Below are 25,229 nucleotides of genomic sequence, written 5' to 3'. Positions count from 1 at the left end.
TCTCTGCTCATCAGGGAACCTGCTTCCCCCTCTCTTTCTGCCTGCCTCTCTGCCTACTTGTGATCTCTCTCTGTCGAATAAATAAAACTCCCCAAATAAGAGATTTACAAGTGAATGAGTGCACACTCACTTGTGTGTGTGTGTGTGGCATGTTCATCTTAATACCCACCTCCTTGCGCCCTGCCCCGCCAAGCCTCAAACGGGAGGGGAGCACAGTCTGCATGTACTGAGGGCTTCTCAACTTGAACCTGTTACTTTAAAACCACACCGACCCAAAACTGTAGGAAACGGGCTCATACACACGCATTAACTTATGTCCTTTCTGGAGACGTCTATGTAAACCATTCAAGCCAATGATTCCACTTGTAGGAACTTACCCTTCAGACACACTTACAGACAGGAACAGAGATACCCCCATCAGGATGTTCACTGTTAGCGCCACAGGCAATAAGCCCAAGACCGAACGTGGCCGCCATGTCCATTGGAATAAACACTTGATCCCCTTACCAAGATGAGGAGGCCGTTTGACTGGGTTTGGGAAGCGCTCCAAGACACACTGTGAAGCGATGAGGGAAGTAAGGAACAATGTGTCTAGTTTGCTTCACTTTACACACGCGCGCGCACGTTTGCTTGTATATGTAAAGGAAACCCTTGGGAGGCTGCAAAGAAAACTAGTGATCGTGGGAGACGGTGTGGTGGTTGGAGATAAAGGGTCCGGGGAGGGAAGGACGGGGCTTGGCCCGTCGCTGGATACCCTGTCGCAGAGTCTGCATACATGGTAAAGGGGTCCTTCCAGTACTTACTAGAGGGGCCAGACTTTCGACACTGCGGGTTCTCTTTGTCTTCCCCCGTCCTGGAAACTGTCAAAACTCTTGTTAAAATCACCGCAGACAGGGGGGCGAGGCCGAGGCCGCGCTCTCGAATGTGTGGGGCGCGGGCGGCAGTGTGCCCAGCAGGTCCCAGTTCCTCCGGCTGTCCTGCCCGCTTCCGCACGCTCCACGAAGCATGGCGACAACTTGGCCCCGAATAATGGCCACCGATGTGAGAAGTCACGGGGAGGGGGGTAGTGTGGGGAGAAGAAGAGAAAGTAAGCTTTGGAGCGCTGTTTTCTTCCTACACTGTAAAAACTCAAATGCCAGGGGGGCGTCGGGGGGCGGGCAGGGAGACGAATCGCCACCTTTGTCTTCAATCTTCAGTGCAGCTACTCAAGGTTTTCCAGCCTGCACACACTGCTGATGCCTTTCAAGCCTTCCCATTCTGGCGCTGAGTGTGCATAACGTGCAAATGAAAAGAATTGGGAGGTTTAATTTAGAATTCGGACAAAGGACCCAGACACATGTGTCTCCCCGAGAATGTTCGGGTGGGGGGTGGGGTGGGCGGGCAGTGACAGCACGTGTCAGTGGCCCCAGCATCCAGGCCGCTTTTGGGCTTTGACTGGGGGCCTCGTTCTGATTTTAACAAGTTTGCCAAGAAGACCTTCAGCTGGGTTGCATATGAGGCCCTGCTATTTTTAATATAAATGTACTGTTTTTAAATCCATCGACGGTGTCCTAAACCAGATTTGGTCGTAAGCAGCTGTGCTAAAATTGTAAAATCTCACCCTTGTGTCTGGTTTCACATCTGGTAACTCACAGCTAACAGTTACAACTCTCCAATAGTAATTAAATGTTTTCTTTAAAAGAAAAAAACACCCACCCATCATATATGGCAGAATGCATTATTAAGGAGTATTTTGATTCACAACAACCGCCATAAGGAAGGGTCCAGCGAGAATTTTATAGGTAGTTGGGTACTTTTAGGTACTGTTTCTAAAGGTGTTGATCAAAATAAGTACATGTTACAAAAAGCAAAGGCAGTTTGCAACGGGGTGGGTATTGAGTAACATTAAGGGACCATAATTGCTAGTGAGGAGAATGCGTCCCCTTTGATGTCAACCGTAGCTTTTCTCTTTTGTTTCAGAAAGGAAGAAACTTCAAAAGCCGTAATTTCAGGACAATAAAGTACTCACATTAATATAGGTACCAACTTTAACTGTTCTTGAGCTCAGGAAAAAAAAAAAATAGGTTCAGGGTGAGGATGTGGTCGGATGAAGGAGAAAGATTTCCAGGGCTTTTCGATTTCTTCCCTGACACCATTTTAAATATGAACAAATGATACCACGTACACAGACGATGGCTGATGAAGCCTTCAGATGCACTTGCAATGTCATGAGGTAAACACAGTTCATTCCCTACATTTTGAAAGATGTAGCTTTATTTTCTCATGCTATTTGAAATCTATCGATACATCATCTTGAATTCTGAATTCTCCTAATACCTTAAAGATTCTGGGACTGCTCGCAGGCCAAAGAAAGGATGCTCCAGAAATCAGCCACTTTTTCTTTTTCTGAAAGCACTTCAGTAAGTTGTGATTTGAATAAGATGTAAAATACACATGTGACTTTCCTAATGCTTTTGGTTTTCAGGTGAGCTTTTCATGTCATAAACTCTTTTACTGGAGTTTAATGAATAGGAAGAAAAAAAATACATTGGGATTGTATAGGGCTTGAAATATCTGAAGTTCACTTTTCTTCACATTTTCAGTATGGGAATCAATGTTTTTTTTTTTTTTTTTTACTGGATTTTTCTGAGTTGTGCAGCCACCATCCCTGTCTAGTTTTAGAATTGAAGGATTTCTTTTTTAAGAAATAATAATGGCTAAGAGGAGCAGGGGAGACGGAACAGGAAAAGTTCTGAAAGAGAGTAAGCTTGGGGACCAAGCCTACCTAATATGTGACACTGAATGGCTTAAGTCCTTAGCATTTGCATGGAAAAATTCAAGACCATGCAGGCTCTTTAGAGCCAACTGGTTTCTCATTAGAAGCCCTGAAAACACTCCCTGTACCCATAGAATTCTATCTTTCCGTGTTCACTATGATTCCTTAGGGGGAAGTAAGAAATCCCATATAAGCACTGTTGTGATCCCAGCAACCTAAGAAGACAGTAAGCCAGAATCAGTTTGGTGAGCACAGATATCAGAAGTCTGACTTCCAGCATGAATGACCAGGGGGACATTAATGACTTCCAAATAAAATTAGCAGGGCTGGACTGTCTGAAAAGCAGGTGCCATCTGTATCACCCAGGACTTGGGAAACCCTATTCACGGTGAGAAGCAAGGTACCCGTCAGCAAGGCAGACTTTCCTGGGTCCCCTTGCTTCTTCCCACAAAAGTCGGGGTGGGGGACTGTATAGCCTCCAGGAGCTCTTAGGTGTCAAGGCCAAGCAGAAGGGGGAAGAGAAAGACTAAAACAATGAAATTCACAGCTTTGAGCATCACAGGGACACTCGCTCCAGAGAGGACTTACTGGGAGAGTCGAGACACTGCGTTATAGATCTGCTTCCCTCCTTATAAACTTAAAATGAGATTGGCTGACGCAGAGCTGCCAAGTCCACACTCGGGATATTTTTGCCCTGATGTATGAACCACTGCAGTCTCCGTAAAGGGGACCTTTTCGGGTGTGACGCAGATGCAAGAGCCTGAAAGGTGATGAGAGACAAGGTATGGGTCCTTATCCAAGCCACTCAGATAATCAAGCAGCCCAGCACATCACCTAGGTTGGGAATGGCTGAAAATGAAAGCCCCTGTGGGTGGGCAGGATACAGAACGCAGTCAAGGCGTTGTCAAGAGAGCTGGCCTGTGGTATGAGACCTGTTATAGCCCATTGTGTCCGTACCTTCTTCTCTTCCCAGGCCTCTATCACTCATCTGGAACAGTAGGTCTTACCTGGACATCCTCTGGACGCGCAAGTCTCAGTACAAAATGGTGTGAAAAGCTCAAGAATCCAGCCAATGGTCAGCAACCAAAACAACTCCCTATCCATTTTGGGCCATTGAAATACCATAGACCCATCTGTCCTTGGAAGAAGGAAACATACTCAGAACCAGGGTGGGTAGCTTGTGGTGTCTCGTTTATAATTCTTTCTGGGATGTTCTGCCCACACCTCAGTTCCAAGAAAGACCAAGAAAAGGAGAGTTGCTCTCCCATTGAGAGAAACGACCCCATCCTCCCCACCCCACCCCCCCAGATCCTTAACTCTGGCTCCATTCAGAACCAGCTGTCCTTTGAACCCTGCAATGCAAAGACAATTGCCATGTCGTGGTCATTTAATTCTCTCTCTCTCTCTCTTTCTGATGGCAAACATTAACTGCTGGCTACAACAGGACCACCTGCAATGTGTTAGTCATTAAAAAGGTCACCGTTACTAAACATTTTAAACTGTGAATAGCTTCAGATTAAATTAGGTGTAAAAAAAGTCATTTCCTCTCTGTGATAAACTCAAACACCTGCAGTAGGGCTCACGTTTACCAGGGACATAAAGGGCCTCTCCCACTCACAGACCATTAGGGGGGGATGAAAACACAAAGCGCCATTCTGCCAGCTCTCTCTGTCCCCTGTAATAGGATTCTCTACGTTTGGAGATTGTATGCCCGGCTCCTGGAGACACGTGACAACTGCACAGACGGGAAAGAAACCCTGCATTCGCATTGGCCTCTTGGTATCTTCTTCAGTACATCAATGTAAATTTCCTTACATGCCCCCCCACAATTTTTTTTTTTTCTCCCACGTTTTCATCTCATCTTAAGCCATTAGAACAGTCAGCATCCTATCCCCCTGTCGCCATTCCCCAGAGCTGGCTGTTGTTGGCAGTCTGGCGGGAACGAGGTAAAGCAGAGTGAGTGGGGATGGTGTGCAGAGAGCTGGAACCATGAGCCAGGCACCGTGCTAGGTGCTGGCATACAGCTTCCGGGCTGCCCCTCCCCACCAGCAACCTCAGAAAGCCGGTATCCCTCCACCTAACAGATGAACGCACTCTGCGCTTTGAGGGGTCAAGTCGCTGCTTATGGGAGGCTCCTCGCTTCAGGAAGTGTCCTCTCCCTGCCGTTACCTGGCCGAGCCCACTGTAGCGTCTCACCGCAGCATTAGCCTCCCCACTGTGCACGGGGCTCCCACGCTTGCCTCTCCACGATTCATTTCCCACATAATAATCAAGGGAAGAGCTCGAAGGTTTAAGTTGGGTTGCATCACACCCTGCCATCTTCCCACCTACCACGTTCCCATCACACCCTGTAGATTCTCACTGCAGTGGAAATAAAATCCAAACTCTTCTGAGCTTTCCTCTGACCTCCTCACACCATCGTCTACCGCCTTCCCCCAGCCGGGCCTTTCTCATCTTCTGATCTGGACTGTCCCTCCAGGCCTCTCTAGCACATCACCCCTCTGTGTTGTCTTTATACTTCTCATCACTGTCTGAGGGTCCTTGCTTCTTGTCCATCCTCCGCTAGACGATAATTTCAACAGGTGGGAACGTTGCCGTGTGCTCTGCTGTATCCACAGTGTGCACACAGTACATTGCCTAAGGTTGGTGCTTAGTGAACGAAGGCAGAGATGAACCCATGCGTCGTGGAGTTGAACTTCGGTGTCGCTGGCTCCGAAGCCGGTCTTCTTTCTGTTGCGTCACAGTGATTAAAGCTGGACACTGATGTCTGGGACAAGAGTGGAAACCACTATTGGCTCCAAAGACTGTTTTCTAATACTGACCTGTACTTCACCTCGACATAATATATATATATATATATATATATATATATATATATATATATATAGTGTGTATATATATACACTATATATATATATATATTTAACCTATAATACTATCTGTCTTCAATCTGTCTTCAGGTTTAAAATAACTCTAAACATTGCAATGGGTACTCTGGCGGGTCAAGCTTGGGGCTTGACCATACTTAATCCTTTATGCAGAATATCTGTTGCAATTTCTATGCCCTTCCTTGTGTCATTTGTATGAAGGTTTCTCTCTCCTAATAGACGATAAGTTCCTTTGAAGGCATCACAATTTAGCACAGTGTTTTGTATCTAGGTAGCATTAGTCAGTCTTTGTCTAGTAAAACTAAATAGTTTACTGTATAATCCCTTTGATCTGGAGAGACTGTTTTTTTGTTTTGTTTTGTTTTGTTTTTAATTGCCACAGCATCTTTTTTTCTTTGTTTCTTTACAGTTCTCAGTTCTCCACCTATATCTGCTGGAGGGCCAGAATGGACATTCGATAAATGTTTGTTGCAACTGAAATAAGGGCCCATCCTGCAATATAAACTATAAAAAAAACACAAGAATAACCAAAAACCAATTTAACAAAAACTTGCTTATTCAAGTAGGGTGGTACTGAGTTCTGCATTTCATCACAATCATCAGATGTAGACATTATTGTGCCCAGTTAAGAAAACACATACACCCATGAAAATAATTGGGAATTGCTAAGAAGAACCGAGGGTAAAGGTGAAATAATTCTAGTGACATTTAAATTTAAACTTTTTTTTCCCTCCTAACAACTTGGTAGAAATTTTATTTTATTGAAAATTTATTTTATTGAAACAACCTGAATTTCCATGAACTGAAAAATAGCTGTTCCACACAAGCAAAAGCTAAAGGAGTTCATTACCACTAACCTGGCCTTACAAGAAATGTTAATGGGACTCCTTCAAGCTGAAAAGAAAGGAAGCTAATGAGTAACAAGAACACATATGAAAGAATATTGCTCACTAGAGAGCTAAATATTTAGTAAAGATAGTGGGTGAATAACTTATAAAGCCAGCATGAAGATTAAAAGACAAAAGTAGTAAAAACTATGATGACAATAATTAATTAAAGGGCACACAAGACAAAAAGATGTAAAATGTGGCATAAAACCCACAAAACACAGGAGGGAGTAATATTTCTAAGCTTTACAATGGTATTAAATTTAAGTTATTAACTTAAAGTAGACTGTAACAGATATAGGTTGTTATATGCAAGCCTTATCATAGCCACAAAGCAAAAACCCACAGTAAATACACAAAAAGAGAAAGAGAAAGGAATATAAGCATACCACTAAAGAAAGCCATCAAACACAGGGCATAAGAGCAAGAGAAGCAAGGAAGAAACGGAACTACAAAAATGGCTAGAAAAAAATGAACAAAATGGCAATGAGCACATGCCTATTGACACTTACTTTAAATGTAAATGAACTAAAATCTCCAATCAAAAGACAGAGTTGCTAAATTGGTTAAACAAGACCTAGCTATATGCAGGCTACAAGAGACTAACCTCAGAAGTAAGGACACACACAGCCTGAAAGTGAAAGGATGAAAAAAGATATTCCATGCAAATGAAAACAACAACAACAAAAGAGTTAGAATAACTATATCAAACAAAATAGGCTTTAAAACACAAACAGCAATAAATGACAAAGAAGGGTGTTACATAATGATAAATAGGCACATCCAACAAGAAGATATAATATTTACAAATATATAAAGTCAACATAGGAGAATCTAAATTTAAAAAAGTAAATATCAACAGATCTAAAAGGAAAGATTGATAAGAATACAATAATAGCAGGGACCTGTAATATCCCACCTACCTCAATGCAGGCAGAAAATAAATAAGGGAAAACTGGCCTTATATGACATGTTGGACCAGATGGACTTAAATTCCATCCAAAAGCAACAGCATTTGGATGGAATGCATTCTTCTGAAGTGCACATGGAACATTTTCCAAGATAGATCATATGTCAGGGCACAAAACAAGTCCTAATAAATTTTAAAGGATTAAAATATATCAAGCATCTTTTCTGGCTACAATGATATGAAACCAGAAATTAATTACAAGAAGAAAACTATAAAACCCACAAATATGTGAAGATTAAACACGCTACTGAAAAACAAATGGGTCAAAGAAAAAAATCAAAAGAGAAATCAGAAAATATCTTGCAAGTGAAGATGAAAATGTAACATACCAAAATTTGTGTGATGCAGCAAAAGCAGTTCTAAGAGGAAAGTTCGTAGTGATAAATGACTATCTTGTGAAACAAAAGGCTGAAGTAAATAACCTAACTTAACACTTTAAGGAACTAGAAAAAGAAGAAGAAATGAAGCCCAGAGTTTAGTAGAAGGAAGGAAATAGCAAAGAGTAGGGCAAAAATACATGAAATAGGCACTAAAAAGACAATAGAAAGTCTCAGTGAAATTCAGAGCTGATTCTTTGAAAAGAAAGACAAAACTGAAAAATCTTCTGCTTGACTCAAACACACACACAAAGAGGACTCAAATAAAATCAGAAATGAAAGAAGAGATGTTACAAATGATGCCGCAGAAATACAAAGAATTATAAGACACTACCATGAACAATGATAGGATGACAAATTGGAGAATCTAGAAGAAATGGATAAATTCCTAGAAACACACAACCTGCCAAGACTGAAACATACTGAAATAGAAAAACAGAACAAACAGATTACTAGGAAGGAGATTGAATTAGTCATTGAAAACCTCCCAACAAACTAAAGCCCAGGACCAGACAGCTTCATTGGTAAATTCTACCACATTTTCAAAGAATAAATACCAATCGTTCTGAAACTTTTCCAAAAACTAGAAGACAAGGGAACTCTTTCAAATTCATTTACAAGCCTAGAAGTACCAGACAAGGATGCCACAAATAAATTACAGGTCAATATCCCTGAAGAACACAGATGCAAAATCCTCAACAAAATATTAACAAGCCAATTTCAACAACATGTTAAAAATATCATATATCATCATCAAGATTTATTCCAGAGATGCAAGGACGATTCAATATCCATAAACCAGTCAATGTGATACATGATTAACCACATAAATGATAAAAATCACATGATCATCCTAATAAATACAGAAAAAGCATTTGACAAAATTTAACATCAATTTATCAGAAAAACTCTCAACAAATTAGGTATAGAGGGAGTGTACCTTGGAATGATAAATCCATATATGACAAGCCTACGGTTAATATTATACTCAATGGTAAAAAGTTGAAAGCTTTTCCTCTGAGATCAGGAAGAAGACAAGGATGCCCACTCTAGCCACTTTTATTCAACATTGTTTTAAAGATTTTTTTAAAAGATTTTATTTGTTTATTTGAGAAAGAGAAAGAGCCAGCAGAGGGAAGAGGGAAGGGCAGGGAAAGGGAAAAGCGGCTCCCCATTGAGCATGGAGGCTGACACGGGGCTGTATCCCAGAACCCGAGGATCATGACCTTAACTGAAGGCAACCGACTGAGGCAACGAGGCACCCCTTATTCAAAATTTTTTATTCAATAATTTTTATTCAACAATTTCACTATCGAAAGCCCTACCTAGAGCAATTAGGTAATGTTAATGATAATAATAATTAATAATAATAATAATAATGGGCATCCAAATTGGAAGGAAGCAGTAAAATTGTCACTAGTTGCAAATGACATGATATCATATATAGAAAATCCTAAAGACTCCACCAAAAAACTGTAAGAATTAATAAATGAATTCAATAAAGTTCCAGGATATAGAATCAATACATGAAAACCTGTTATTATTGCTATATGTTAATAATGAATGATCAGGAAGAAATTAAGAAAATAATCCCATTTATAATTGCATCAAAAATAATATAATATCTAGGGATAAATTTAACCATGGAAGTGATAAACCTGTAGAATGAAAATCAGAAGACTAATAAAGACTAAGTAACGTATAAAAGAAATCGAAGAAGACATAAATAAATGGAAATTTATTGGATTATAATGGATTAGAAGAACTAGCATTTTAAAATGTCCATACTAAAAAAATAAAATAAAATAAAATGTCCATACTACCCAAAGCAATATATAACTTCAATGCAATCCTTACCAAAATTCCAATGGCATTTTTCACATGAATGGAACAAATAATCTTAAAATTTGAATGGAACCATAAAAGACTCTGAATAACCAAAATAATCCTAAGAGAGACTGAAAGCATCATTTCCCTGATTTCAAACTATGTTATAAAACTATAGTAATTAAACAGTGTAGTATTGGCTTAAAAACAGACACTTAGATCAATGGAATAAAATAGGGAAATTGACCTCCTTGTCGACTAATTTACAAGATAGGAGCAAAGAGTATACAATGGGGGAAGGATGATCTCTTCAACAAATGGTGTTGGGAAAACAGGACAGCCACAGGCAAATGAGTGAAACAGGACCACTATTTTACACTATATACAAATTTAACCCCAAATGGATTAATGGCTTGAGCATAAGACCGGAAATTACAACACTCCTAAGAGAAAACACAAGCAGTAATCTCCTTGACATGGGTCTTGGCAACGATTTTTATAGTATGACACCAAAAGTGAATGCAACAAAAGCCAAAATAAGCAAGTGGGACTAAGTCAAGCTTAAAAAACCTACGCCTGGCTAAGGAAACCATTGATAAGATGAAAAAACAATCTACAAAATGGGAAAAAATATTTGTGAATTATATATCCAATGCGGGGCTGATGTTGAAAATAGATAAAGAACTCATAAAACTCAGTAGGAAAAAAAAAATACCAAAAATTTGATTTAAAAATGGGCAGAAAATTTGAATTTTTCCAAAGATATACTGATGACCAACAGATACATGAAAAGATGCTCTACATCATTAATCATCAAGGAAATGAATATCAAAACCACAATGAAATATCTCCTCCCACCTGTTAGAATGGCTATTCGAAAAGACTAGAAATCAGGGCACCTGGGTGGCTCAATGGGTTAAAGCCTCTGCCCTCGGCTCAGGTCATGACTAGGGTCCTGGGATCGAGCCCCACAGGGAGCCTGCCTCCCCACCCTCTCTGCCTGCCTCTCTGCCTACCTATGATCTCTGTCTGTCAAATAAATAAATAAAATCTTTAAAAAAAGGAGAAGATTAGAAATATCAAGTTCTGACGAAGAAGTGGAGAAAAGGGAATGCTGTACATTGTTGGTGGGAATGTCAGTTGGTATAGCTGCTATGAAATTCAGTATGGGGATACTCTAAAAATCAAAAGTAGAACAACACATGATCCAGCAATTCTATTTCTGGGTATTTATCTGAAGAAAGCAAAAACCACCAACTCAAAAAGACATATGCAGTCCCCACATTCACTGCAGCATTATTTAGGATAGCCAAGATGGAGGAAGAACCTAAACGTCCATCGGTGAATGAAAACAGAAAGAAATTGTGGGGTGTGTGCGTGCGTGTGTGTGTGTGTGATGAAATACTATTCAGCCTTTAAAAAAAAGAATCTTGCCATTTGTGACATGATTGAACCTTGAGGAAATTATCAGTAAAATAAGCCAGACAGAACGACAAATACTATATGATCTGTCATATGCTGAATTGAAAAATAAGCAAGTAAATGAACAAACCAAGGTCACAAGTACAGAAAGCAGACCTATGGTTGCCAGAGGCAAGGGGCTGGGGGCGGGACAAATGAGTGAACTTTATAAATATGTATTTTATTTATTTATTTGAGATAGAGAGAGCAGGAGGAGCAAAAGGAGAGGGAGAAGCAGATGCCCCCCTGAGCAAGGAGCCCGACACGGGGCTCGATCTCTGGACCCTGGGACCATGACCTGAGCAAGGGCAACACTCAACCAACTGAGCCACCCAGGTGCCTGTGAATTTTTTTTTTTTTAAGTTTCGTTTATATAAATGGAACTTAAAAATAGCAGAATAAACTGTGGAACATCCCTATTATGGAGTATCATTCAGTTTGAATGAGCCAGCTCTTTACATTTTAACCTAAAAGGATTTCTGTAGTATATTGTCAAATCCCCCCCCACCAAAAAAAATAAAATAAGCTACCTAGAATACAGTGTGACATATAGGAGCCTACTTGTATTTAAAAAAAAAAAAAGCGTTGATAAGCATGTGTTTATTTGTATGGGCATGGAGAAACGTGTGGAAGGATACACACCAAGCTGTTAAAATCTGTCTTCACAGTGCGCTGGGGACAGAGAAGTTGTGGCAGAAGGTAGTCATCGACTTTTCCTTTATACCTCTCTATACTGCTTCACTCTTTACAATGAGAGTATTGCTTTTGAATAAAAATATACTGGAAAATTAAGATTAAAACAAAATGCCATGTTTCCCCTAAATAGGGCATACATCTCAGCTAGATAATAATCTTCAAAGTGTTCGGTGACTAATGAGTTAACTTTCTTCTCTTGCTCTGTGTCCCCTGGCGAGCTCATCTCTTGCTCACAAACCCAGTTATCAAGAATAAATGGCAGGCTGCTGGGTATTGACCCTAAGGAAACAGTCCGAAGAGAGAGCTCAGAGAAAGCTTCCTCCTTGGAGTTATTTATCACGTTGCTGTTTCGTAAGATTGTAATATTGGATACAACATAAATGCCCTACAACAGGGAAAAAGCTAACTAAATTATGATACGTTCACTTGGAAATATTAAGAATGACTAAAACAGAGGCATCTACCACTTTATAGCACCCTGGAAAATGCTCCTATTATAACATTAATTGAGTAGCACGGTGCACAAAAATAACCTCCATAGGACAATCATATGAAAGTAATCAGAAAAGGACAAGACAGGAAGAGATGCAACTAACAGACTAAAGTGGCTTAGCATCATGCTTACAGGCAACCCCCTCTCCCCCAAAGCTCCTGTGCACAGGTTATTACAGGAATGTTAAGTAATCACTCTGGGAGAATCACCCCTTATTGTATAAATCACCAGGGAACGTCAGTCCCAGAGTTATACGTCTAGCTTAAAATCATTTAAGAAGATGACACTTTGACCAATATTTTCAAATAGCCTGAGAACATCCCCATCATTTTGTTGTTGTTGTTGTTCTTTCTCCCAGTTGCACTGCAAGAGAGAGTGGCATGGGTTTCCTGGGAGATAAGAAAGAAAACAAGATGCTTTGTTTTGTAAACTTGGTCAGTGTCTCATGAGATCTCAGGGGGAATTATTTTTATTAGTCCTGAACACCATGAGGAAATGTTAATTCTAGTTCAATTTGTTGAAAATCCCAAGCAGAAAACCATGTGAGGGCCACAGAATAAAATCTGGTTTGTAGAAAATGGCGGATGGAGCACTGGACTGGGAGTCACGTGGACATGTATTCATTCATTCATTCATTCATTCATGTCTGTTGTGTATAATAGACTTCAGAATGTAGATCTCTTTTTTTTTTTTAAAGAGTATTTATTTATTCATTTGACAGCCAGAGATCACAAGTAGGCAGAGAGGCAGGCAGAGAAAGAGAGAGGAGGAAGCAGGCTCCCTACTGAGCAGAAAGCCTGATGCGGGACTCGATCCCAGGACCCTGAGATCATGACCTGAGCCGAAGGCAGTGGCTTAACCCACTGAGCCACCCAGGCGCCCCAGAATGTAAATCTCTTAAAGCAGTCTGGTCCCAGCTGTCAGGCAGCTATGGTGAACGTCCAAGGACATAACCAAGTAATTATAGTACCATGTATTAGGAACAGCGATAAAAAAGGATATTATGGAGTATGAAGGAAAAAATTTCCCGGTTCCTCTTGAGACAGTAGTTTCGACTCCAAGACAGAGGTAATCCTTGAATAACAGGGCCCTGGAATGCTGGTTGCTCGGCCACAAGAAAGAGTAGTGGTTAAGTAAGGACACAATTATGGAGGCAGACTCCAAGCCCAGGTCCATCAGGAAGTGTGTGACATTGGGCCCATTATTTAACCTCTAGAGAGCGATTTCCTCATGTGTCCAAAGAGCTAACAGTCCACACTGCCCAAGACAAGGGGTGGAATCCCAGAAGAAGCTGCCCACGCAGACTTCAGCAGAGAGCCTGGCACATGATTCCAGCTAAATCAGTGGTAACTGTATCCCTATGAACTAACAGCTCCTCCGCCACGGTTACTGTGACCAGAGCGAGGCAGATGGGAGGGCACTGTCGTGGAACATAAATCATGGGCTGCTTCAGGCGCTGGATTTTGATCTGCGGGATGTGGAGCGACATTCTCAAGCTTTCCAACCTGTTACTATTAATCATTTCCCTGGGAAGTGTTTCCGGCGTCGGTCTCTGGGGGTGGATTCTGTCGGTGGGCCGTGGGTGTGCGAACAGAAGGGGTCTTCCTCACGTGGGAGTCACTCTGCCCTCCCCGGGTGTGGTGCATATTTAGAGGGAGACTCTGGGACTTCTCGTCCGCTCCCGTGGGCCCCTTGGGGGAGGGCTGCTTGACAGCATTGTGGCCTGGCCTGTCAGCGAAACTAACCACTCATTTCTCAACTGACGTCCCGTGTCTCTCCGCGCATCCCGGCCAGGCTGTGGGGAAGACACCTGCAGAGCGCCAAGAGGGTAGTCCCCACCACCCCCTGGCCTCAGCAGCTTGGCTGGGTTGGATGGAACAAAGCGGGGCCTGCTGAAACCAGGAACCTCAGGCCCAAAACCAAGATGTCTCCTCTGCTTTCCGGATGAAGGACGTCGCTTTAACTGCCCTGTGTGATCTCGGATGGGACTGGATTCCGAGGCAGCTGCTGAATTCCTACAGTCGCCCCAGCATTTAGGTGGGTCAACAGGGCCACCCACATTCAGAACAGTAAGAAAACCCCCGCTCATGGAGTTCTAAATTTCTTGTTGAATTATTGCTTTGCTTGCATACCATGTTTGCGTCTGTTTTGTAGGTGAAATCATGGAGAAACAGAGAGATGAGGGGCAAGTAGGCAAGCCAGCAGGAGGGGAGCCAGAGTTCAAATCCTGGCAATGGGAATTCCTAGTCGAGCCTGAAGACTTCCTCTCTGGGCATGCTGCCTCCCAGCAAAAATGCTAAAACGAAGATTGAGCATGCAGAACCACCACAACAGAGAGGTTTCCTGGAGGGGTCTTGTTTAAATGCTCATCAGCCTGAGCTCCCTAGCATGAACTAATTTCACTGGATCGGATCCTTACCAAGCTCAGGAGAATTAGGACAGGTGGATGGGGGAGGGTTTTGTTGTCTTTCTCTTGAGAGAAAGAGGCTCTGGGCAGGGGTAGGTCTAGGATTCCTGAGAGTGAATGAGAGCCCAGAGAATCGAGACAAAGGCCTTTGCAGTGAAATTATGGGCCAAGTGGGCAGGGCAGGGAGCAGGGTGAGAAAGGACTTGAAAAGTGTTAATAAGGATCTGCCACAATGTGGTCAGGGCTGGCCTGGCTCATTCAGACAGTTTGTCCTTAACTCTCTCTGTTCAGAGGGGCTTATCTCATCTCTTTGACTTGGGCATTCTCAAGTTCTGTGGTTCAGCAGGTGCCCAAGAGCTCAGGTGGACTCTCAAAACCAATGCCATCCCCAGGAGTACTGGGTTCCGGTCAGCCCAAGCCAACAGGGATTAACTGGTCACTGCAGTGGCAGCGCCTGTCCTGGAAACATAGGTGGCATAAAGGCATAATCTGGGAGGTGCTGGATGACCTGTTGGAATGAGTTACAAGTGCCCAAGGAATCATGACTCCTAGAAGAACAGACATCCAGTTCCTCTTGATGGGTCACTGTGGTTTTGGAAAGATAACCCTTGGGTGAGATGAAGAGGGGCCTGGAAAGACAGGAAGAAAAAAGTGGGTGAAGAAGAATGAATGAGGAAGGGGAGACTAGCGAAGGAAGAGAAGCCAGGAAGCCCACTAGCAATGAGGAGGGGGGAAGCTGAGGATGAAGAGCCAACCCAAGAAAATCCCCTGTGGCTGAGAAACTCAGAAGAACAGGACCGAATGGCTTGCGGTTAGCTACACGTTTGGACTGGGTTGCACTGTGGAGGTGACCTTCTCCTCCAGTATCCCCCCCACCTTTTTTTTTTCTTTTTTGGTAAAATGTGACACATTCAACTGGCATTGGGTAAGTGGTATTTGGGGGAGATCCAGAAAAATGGAGCTGAGTTGCTTGCTGGGGTTTGCAAGAAGCAAAGATAAGGGACACCTGCAAGAGGGGAGACATGAGAGAGACTGACATCAAGCGTCCCCTAATTCCCCTTATCTGCAGTTTCAATTATCGTGGTCAGGAAGCTCATGATCCTCCTTCTGACATGGAGTCAGAAGGTCAAGAGACTGTCCATCTCACATCATCACAAGAAGAAAGAGCACAAGACAATGAGATATTTTGAGAGAGAGACCACAATCACATGCCTTTTATTTCAGCATATTGTTATGGTTATTTTATTTTATTAACAGTTACTGTTGTTCATCTTGTATTGTTCTTAATTTATAAATTAAATTTAATTATAGGTAAGTATATGGAGAGAAAGTGCAGGATATAGAGAGTTCAGTACTACTACGGTTACAGATATCCACTGGGAGGTCTTGGAATCCCTACAGAGAAGCAGAGACTACGGTCTGGCAAAACTCAGAGTCAGGCCTAGCTGGGCCAGTTCCCAAGCCCAGCTCTGTGGAGCAGGCGAACCGCTCCAGTGGAATCCCCTGGAAGGTTTGCTGGACTCCAACTCCAGGCTTTGATCCAGCAGGTCTGGGCTGCTGGAACTTGAAAATGCTTCCTTCCTGATGCCCACAGGTGAGCTGATGCAGCAGGTGGAATTATCTTCCAGATTGTGAAGCCACGCCGAGTTCCTTACTAACCGTGGGGGAGGAAATAACACGATTTTCTCTGAATCTCTTTCTCTGAATCAAAGGAAAGAGTGATTTCTAGGTTATAAAATGTCATATACAAAGAGCCACCAGCAAGTTCCTAGGAAAGTATTTTGGAAGTTCAAAGAAGGGGAGAAGGCCCCCCAAGTCCTTTGCAGGGAGGGCTCCGTCAGTACGACCAGGCTCCCCGTGGGGTTAAGGAGGGTGACAACTTATTGCAAAGGAATCTAATTAGGGGTCAGGAAGCCCAAGTCTGAATTCCTAGCCAAGGCTCTTACCATCTGGAGGGCCTTGGGGGGGCAACTCATTAACCTCTCTGACCCCATTTTCTCTACCTCACCCTGGGGAATTTGTCCATGATTATTGCCGCTACCACCGTGCTCGTTCCCTGGTCTGCATATGGAGGCAAGATTTCCTTCCCTCAATCCTAGCACACCTGAGATAAACAGAACCCAGAGGCACCACTTGACAGAAAACCTGAGTGTCTTAGTTCTGGTGCCCTAGAGATGGAGTCTGACATGGAGATTTGCATATGGGAAATTGACTAGGAGCCCCCTCCGGAGCTACACCTGAAAGGGAGTGAGAGACACAGAGCTGGCCAGAGGGAGATGCTGCCCTGTAAGGCTCACCTGTGGGGAGCTCCAGCACCAGCATGGATCCCACCAGTTGTCCCGGCTAGAACGAAGGGGCTGGGTCTCGGTACCCTCAAATCTGCCCTTCGCTGCTCTGCTTCTGGAAAGAGGGTTCAACCTTGGGCAAGATGGCTGTCTTCAAAAAAGGGCAAAGCCTCAGCGGCAAGATCTCAGCAGGCAACAGTCCTGGCTGCTGGGGAAACAAGGGGCTTGGTCCCAAAGGGGGAGCCAAGACCAGCTACACACTTTGTGGGATACCTTGTTCACAATTACTGAGAATTTCAAAATGGCCGCATAGTGCACTAGGCACAGGGCCCTTCTAAGCATCAGGCTCTGCTCCACTATACAGGTTGCCTATCTATGAAGCCAGACTTGGTGGTGGACCCAGGAAGCTGGTCTTGGTGGTTGGCTGGGTAGCAAACACAGGGTCCAGTTGCTGTTGGGAGAAGAAAAGAAACGCAGAGAGAGACCCCAAGCTAGCTAATCAGTTTTCAAGATACGCCTCATCTTTAATTTGACGTCACTGAAATGGTGCCTCCAACATAGCTCTCGTGGCAAACACTTGTCCCAAAAGTTTCCCTGGGACCCTGCAGACTCCTCAGGGCAGACATATGGGACCATGAAGGAGTCACTGGCCTGATTTCTGGGCTGTTGGGTTTTGATTCCCAGCATTAAGACCTTCCTCTCACCTGGATGAAAGGAGTGGATACCCCATCCCTGTCTGGGGAAACCTCACCTAACCAACTGGCAGGGACCGAATCATCTTTCTGCCCACAGGGATCAGCTGCCATTCTTCAAGGAGCAGCCAGCAGAGGGGCTGGGGGAAAGTGGGGGATCTCTTCTCTGCAGTAGCTCTTTGCTCTCCCTCTGCACCAACATGGCCAGCAAGCCCAGGCTAGGCTGCTTTGGGCCTCAGTTGCTTGCCTGTTTCTTGGCCCCAGAGTCAAGCAAGTCCTTTTCAATTAGTGAAAACAAATGTTATGTTTGGTTATTTTTTCATCAGCCAAAGCCCTAGGTTTCTGGACCCTGTCTTCCAGTTCTTTCAAATTAAATTTGAACCAAAGGGTAATCCCCTCTGTACAATTTATCAGTTTCGCTTTCTCTCCCTTTTCCAACTGTGTTCTTACCCCACTTCAGGGGCCCCCAGAGCCCATTAAACTTGCTCAATGAGATGCTGTGTTCGCTACTCGCCCCACACAGGCCTTCCCTGCCAGCCCTCAGACCGTGTTTGCTTTCCTCACTCCATCCCTCTTTATTCTTGTTTTAGAATGTTGGAGAGTTGTCTTTCTCTTTCTTTCTTTCTTTCTTCCTTTCCTCCTTTCTTTCTTTCTTTCTTTCTTAAAATTTTCTTTTGCCTATTCAATGATTTGAACTGTTTTATGTTTCACATTAGGCGATGGATAGAGGCAGCCTTCACTGGGTATCTGTCCTTCTCTGACTCTGGAATGTGTCTCAGCTGGCTGGGTATGGGAGGCAAGGCTGGGATTCCACTCTTTTTTTCAACCTTCACCCCAATGCTCCAAAAGCAAAAAAAATAAAAAAGGAGGGAATTGGGATTGCGTTTTGAGTTCAAGCCACAAAAAATCAGATGTAATTATCTATCTATCTATCTATGGTCTATAAGTAATGATAATTGATTATAGAAACTTACAAAATATCTACCCAGGCAATAACCTTCTAAGTGATATGTGTGTATATATGCTTCTATATGTATATATGTATATGATATCTATGTATTACACATTTATACACTGGGTGATTAGGGTAACAATACACATACACATTGTATATAATCACTTAGAAGATATTTCAAAGAATATATTCATTTATATACTCATTTACTCTTTACAAAAACCTTATGAGGTAGATATTTTAGTTCACACTTACAGGAAGTGATTGTGCATGTATTTTGTAATATATATACACACATTACATATAAAATAACTTTGAAGATATTTATATATATATATATATGTATGTATTTTTTAATTAAATCTTTACTAAAACCCCATATTTCAGATGAGAGAGTAAGGTTTCATAACTTGCCAAGGTCAGTCAGCTGGTAAGAGGCAGAGTGGGATCTGGACCAGGGAGTCTCACCCCGGAGTCGGGGCCTCGGACCATCTCTAATGTACACGCAAAGTGGAGGTCTATAGGAACTCTGATCAGTCTAAGCCAGACAGCGTCTCTGTGCAGGAAGACAGGATTGTACTTTTGTAAATGTCAACTCAGTTTGGGGCCCTGTGTCCTGCCTGCGGGAGAACTAGGAGGAAACAGCTCCAAAAGCCAGAAGTTGAGTATGTGTCCAGTTGTCTCTAGAAGTGCTGCCTCAGGGGGCATGGACATTGAGAGTCTGTTCCTTGCTTCTCCATCACAGGGACCCCAACATGGTATGCCTTTGGCTTGATACGTGTTTGCTCCGTGAGTGAATGGGCAACTGGCAAATGTTCTTTTCCCTCTTTCACACAGGAAATGCATGCGTGTGTGATGTGTATGCATGGGTGCACACTCCCGTAAATAAATACACACACACACACACACACACACACTCTATGCGACTCTTTGACATATATCATGCATATGTCTTATTCTGACCATCTCAGCAAGTCCCCTAAGCAGATAGTATTATTGTTATCATAATTTTAGAGTTAAGAAAACTGAACAAGTAACTGGGTATGTAAGTTAATAAATGTCCGTGTTACATAGCTAATTAAAGTATGCATACACACACACATACACACACACACCCCACATACACACCCCTGTGTGTCTACATGCTCTCTATAGGTTAAAATAAGAGATTATTTAGGTAGACCGCACATCTTTTTTTCACTGCTTAGAATGTGTAGACAGTAAATGCACGTATCCTCGTGCATCTGATACCCACATCCTCCCCACCTAGATGAAAGCAGAGAACATCTTGGCACCACAGAAGCTTCTTGCCTGCCCCTCTCCTTATTCCCAAAGGCGACTACTCTTCTCACCTCCCTCCCTATAGACTCGTTTTGCCAGTTTTGTTTCCCACATTTTATATAAGTAGAACCGTACCATAGATACTCTGTTTCGGTTTGGCTCATTTTGTTCTGTGCCGCATCTGGAGGTTCATGGAGTAGCAGCTCAGCATTAGCCTTACTGCGGAGCCTTCCATTATTTGAACAGGCCACGTCTGCATCACTCACCTGCGGATGGGATACATGTTTCTAATTTGGGGCTTTTATGGCTACTGTTGCTAGGAAGACTTTTGAAGACGTTTATACACGTCCTTTGGCGAGTATATACCCTCAATTCTATTGGCAACGTAGCTAGGAGTGGACCTGCTAAGTCAAAGGGGAAGCCTATGTCTGGCTAGAGTACATATTGCTAGAGTCTTTCAAAGTCAAAGTCAAAATCATGGGCCCGGCCAGCACCGAACGAGACTCCAGAGTCTCTTTTCACACCGCAGCCTTGTAGGCATTTCGGGGGATTTAAATATTAAGACACGAGTGTGCAGTGAGACATCCACGAGAGCAAGACCACAGACCTTTCCAACCGAGCACACGAAAGCCCAGGCCAGCAGCTCTGGCTTGGAGTTCAGTGGTGATTTCCCCCAGCTCCCTCCCACTACTCTGACTTGCAGATAGCTAGGCAAGCCCAGAGGAGATGGAGAACAATTGCAGGCTTCATCCACGTCAGGAGAGTGAAACCCATTATTATGAAAAATGTTAACCTTTCCTCTTCTGGGCAGAAATAGCTCTTGCTGTCAGGGGATGCCTTGTTTAGAGAACTCTGTGGTTTCAAAGGAAAGCTTCAAGTTCCAAAGAGCAAAAACAAACAAACAACAAAAAAATTTCAGCTGCTCCAAAGAGCCATTGTTATATCATTTGACCGGCTGGGGTGTCACCTAAATCTTCAAGAGAAGACTACTCATTGTGCCAGAAGTGCCCCATACCAATGACAGGTGTCTCTCTTCCTCGGTTTTCCACACACTGGAAGAAATGATTTAAAGGCAGTTGCTACCGCATTGCCTCGCACCCCTCACTATAATTCATAGTTAGGAACATGAAGGATTTGCTTTTTCCTTGCAACTTTCCAAGAAACTCCTCTTTGACTCAAGGACAGAGAATAGGTTAGCCGAGTAAGTTTCTTGGCGCAGGTGAGATGTTTGATTTTTGGCAAAGAAATTCAGGCTGGGGCTATACATTTTAGCCCATTCAGAGCCTCATTCTAGCAAGTAGATTTGCAACTTCAATAAGGATGTTCATAACTGATTACTCTCTGTGCCAGTCATTAGTGCTGTCTGCCAATGCCTTGTATCCTGCTCCCTCCTGAGCATGTGTGGAATTATGCTCTTGGCCCCTGGAGTTTGGATGGAGCCATACGGCTAATTCTGGCCAAGGAGTTGTGAGTGGAAGTAGCAGGAGCCGCATCTGGACTGGAACTTTATTTCTTTTTTTTTTTTTTTAAGATTTTATTTATTTATTTGACAGAAAGAGACAGAGAGAGTGCAAGCAGGGGGAGCAGCAGGTAGAGGGAGAGGGAGAAGCAGGCTCCCTAATGAGCAGGGAGCCTGATGTGGCACTTGATCCCAGGACCCTGGGATCATGACCTGAGCCAAAGGCAGAGTTTTAACCAACTGAGCCACCCAGGCAACCCTGGCCTAGCACTCTAATTTGTGGTCTCATACCCTTTGGAGCTCACTCAGCCTCTTGAGATGGAAGCTTCTCTGATCATATGGAACAAAGCCTTTGTTGTTTGCTGTCCCTGAGATGTTTGGGGTTTGGGTCACTTGTCACTGCAGCATAGACTAGGCCCAGCTGAAACGCTGGGAATCTCATTCAGTTTACGCCCTTGCTCCAATGTGTGCCGGCTCTCTTCATTTCAATCCTTAAGGAACTGGGGACTTGAAAATAGGGCTGAGTCGAAACAAGAGCAGCTCTAATAGAGAATGAAAGCTCCGTCATTCTGAATGCTGTGCTTCGTGCGGTGTCCACGAATTAATATTTAAACAATGAGTATTATACATGTGTTACACAAGTGATCCTGTCAGTAACTGGTAAGGACGCGGGGCGAGGAAGTAAAGGAGATGAAAGGAAAGGCTTCATCTGAAGGTGCTCTCAGGGAAATGCCGACGCGGGGGCTTCCTGGCAGAGTTGACAAGCAGAAGTGGGCAGCCTTTAGAAAGCAGAAGATCAACTGTTCAGGCTGGGCCTCAAAGACGATTTCCATTCCCTCGCTCACATTGAGGGGGACGTAGACGGGAAGAAGGATAAGGAAAGAATGAGTATCCCCCAAACAATCATTTCTATATCAGGAAGTCTAGGTTCCCACAGCTGTGAGCACAGAGAAAAGGGAGAAACAAGCCATATAATAGGCACGCTTTATTTCAAATTACTTTGCCAGCCAAACAGGTAGGATCTCCAGGATTCCTACTAGGGGTAGAAACTGCTTCTATCTTGTTCATTCCCATAATCTGGGAGTTTAATGTAATATGTGGCATATAGGATGAGCTTGCTGTGGTTTTTAACATTAATAGATACACTAAGGAATAAATGGGTGAGCAGGGAATGAAGAAGGGCATCGAAATACCCTCTATGGTATGCCTTTCTTTCTTGTTGCAAACCTTTGCAACAAGAACCTTTTTTTGCAACAAGAACCTTTGCAAAATTTCCATGACCGTCCTCTCTACCAGTCGGCACTCGACAGTGCAGCTTGGCTGCTCTCGTGAGTTGGTAACAGGCCTGCCACCTCAGCGCACAGTCACTGAACATTAGAACATCGGTTTGCAACTTAAGGAACAAAGTACAGCAGACACAGGGGCCCCCGATCTGGCATCTGCCGCATTCTTCCCAAGTACGCTCAACATCAGAAGAAAAAGCACCGGCCCAGGAGTCAGGAAACCGGGGTTCTAGTCCCAAGGAGCTGAACACCTTAGCCTGAGTAAGTAATGCTCCCTACTTCCTCTTGTACTTGCCTTTCCCTTCGAGCACCTTCAGGAGAAGCCCTGTTCCTCTGATCTCCTTTGACTTCTTCATTTCTCTTTGCAAGCAACTTAAAAAGGCCAGCATGGGGATTTCTTTGGATAAGCTAATTTCTTAAAATCTCTTGGAGATAGAGCCCCGAACTCCTTCAGAGTATTTTTAAACTCAAAAGCAACATTTTTTGGCCCTTGTCAAGTTCTGCACTCAAGCACTTCGGAGTTTACAAGAGAGAAAAACCACAGACAGAGCTAAGAGGACCCCCACTTTGCCCAGGAATACCCAAGGCACACAGTAGATGTGGCATGTGATAAATCCTTACCCAGGACTGAACAAATCCTAAAGGTTGCTATAAGCATTCATTTTCAGGGAAGATGGGAGAGGATTTGTGATAGAAGATGAAATTTTGTTCTGGATCCCAACTTTGCATGGCCCTCAATGACCACGAACCCCTAAATCTTTCCTTCCAAGTTGTGGGGTTGCTGTGCTTCCCAGGCAATCTCCAATCATTCTGTCATCCTAGATGTCTCACTCAGGGAAATCTAGGGTTAACCACATGGAGAGACTAGACATCAATCCCAGAATTCCAATTCCCCGCCCGAGGCTCAAGACGGGAAAGTTGGGCATGGTGCCCACCCCACGGCCTGGAGCAGAAGTGCGGAGCATCCAAGATATGCAGTGTGAGGTCATGCCCCAGCGACATCCGAAATGGACCCTTTTGGAATTTTTCATGAAATTCATGACCAACTGTCATCAACCACAAAGGGAGAAGAGGCTGAAATCCTAGGGTCTGCATATGGGTCGTTTCCAGGTAACTCATTGAGAATATCCTCTTTACCTTTTCTTACTTGGTTTCGCCGTCCTCAATTCCAGTATTGGTTTTTTGCAGCTGTTTTTACTATAACAATGACTACAGTTCAATTATGTTCTTGCATATGTCAGGTATAGTACAGTCTAATTTAATCTTCATTACACATCGCCATATTGCAATTATACATGCTATCCAAGTGTTAACACATATTTAAACCTGCTATTCCTTTGTCACTGATTTACAAAGGAGGTACCTGAAAAGAAGCAGATGTCATAATTACACGCTTATTCAGCTCATTTTAAACTAAGTCTCAAAGTAAATTGCAGATGAGCCAAGCATGTCTTGAAATTAATGTAGTGATAGGACACTAATGCCACGATTCATTATGGTTTGTCAATGTGCTGTACTTCTGGAATGTGCGATAAAATTATATTAATACTCTGTGCTAATGAGATTAATGAATATGAACATGCAGGAGAAGAATAGGGTCCTTTGTTCAACTATTGAAAAAATAACATATAGGTAATTAAAAAGAATTAATCAAATCATGTACAGCCTCATTTATATTAAATTAATTTGTCTGGTTTCATTTCTAATAATTAATCACTTTTTGCAAATTACAAAGCACTTCAGGCGGATGGAAGCACTACTGTAGGAGTTGTGATTCAGAATATTTAGAACGATCAAGGTGGTCCCTGTGGGTTCATATTAATTAAGGTTTAACAGTTTGGAAAATTGTAGCAATATTTTATGATTCATGTAATTAAACTCTGTAACAAAATGTCACAACTGCTAGTTACTTCTGCGCCTGTGATTTATATCTTCCTCCTTTTGGAGAGGAAGCAGCAGAAATGAAGTCTTCTGAAACGTGCCGACACAGTCGATGGGAAAACAAGCTGGTGGGTTCAGTGCAAGCTGGTGCACTCTGTCTGGGGTACCAAGCACCCTTCAGCTCCCAAATTCCACCAGGGGGTAATGCAAATTAGGCTGAGTCATGTGATCTGACATATGGTCGAAATCTCCAGGGTCTCCTCGGGCATGTTTGCTTGGATTAAAAGCAAAAAGACAAGAGCTGTGAGTCTCCTTCCTGCACCGAAGGGGGTGTGTGACAAATTCCCCTCGATGGAGGCTCCTGGGCGCCCAGTACCCACATTTCTGGAAGAAAGGCAGCTGTTCGCTTGGGCATAAAATGCCCAGGATACTACCTAGAAACCATTTGCTCTAGTCCCCGGTGTCCTGGAGTAAGGATGGCAACAGGAAGCTCTCTCCTGAGAGCTGTGGTCTAGGACAGCTTTGTGTGTGATTCTGGCCACGGGAGGCTCTCTTTGCTGGCTGCTGGGGGAGTTGGAGAGAGGGCCCATGAGGATGTCTGGTCAAGGTGGTGGGTCTCATTCTGCACCGTG

This window comes from Mustela lutreola, chromosome 16 (genome assembly GCF_030435805.1).
Source record: "Mustela lutreola isolate mMusLut2 chromosome 16, mMusLut2.pri, whole genome shotgun sequence".
In the NCBI taxonomy this organism is placed as follows: Eukaryota; Metazoa; Chordata; class Mammalia; order Carnivora; family Mustelidae; genus Mustela; species Mustela lutreola.
This window is presented reverse-complemented; position numbering follows the sequence as displayed.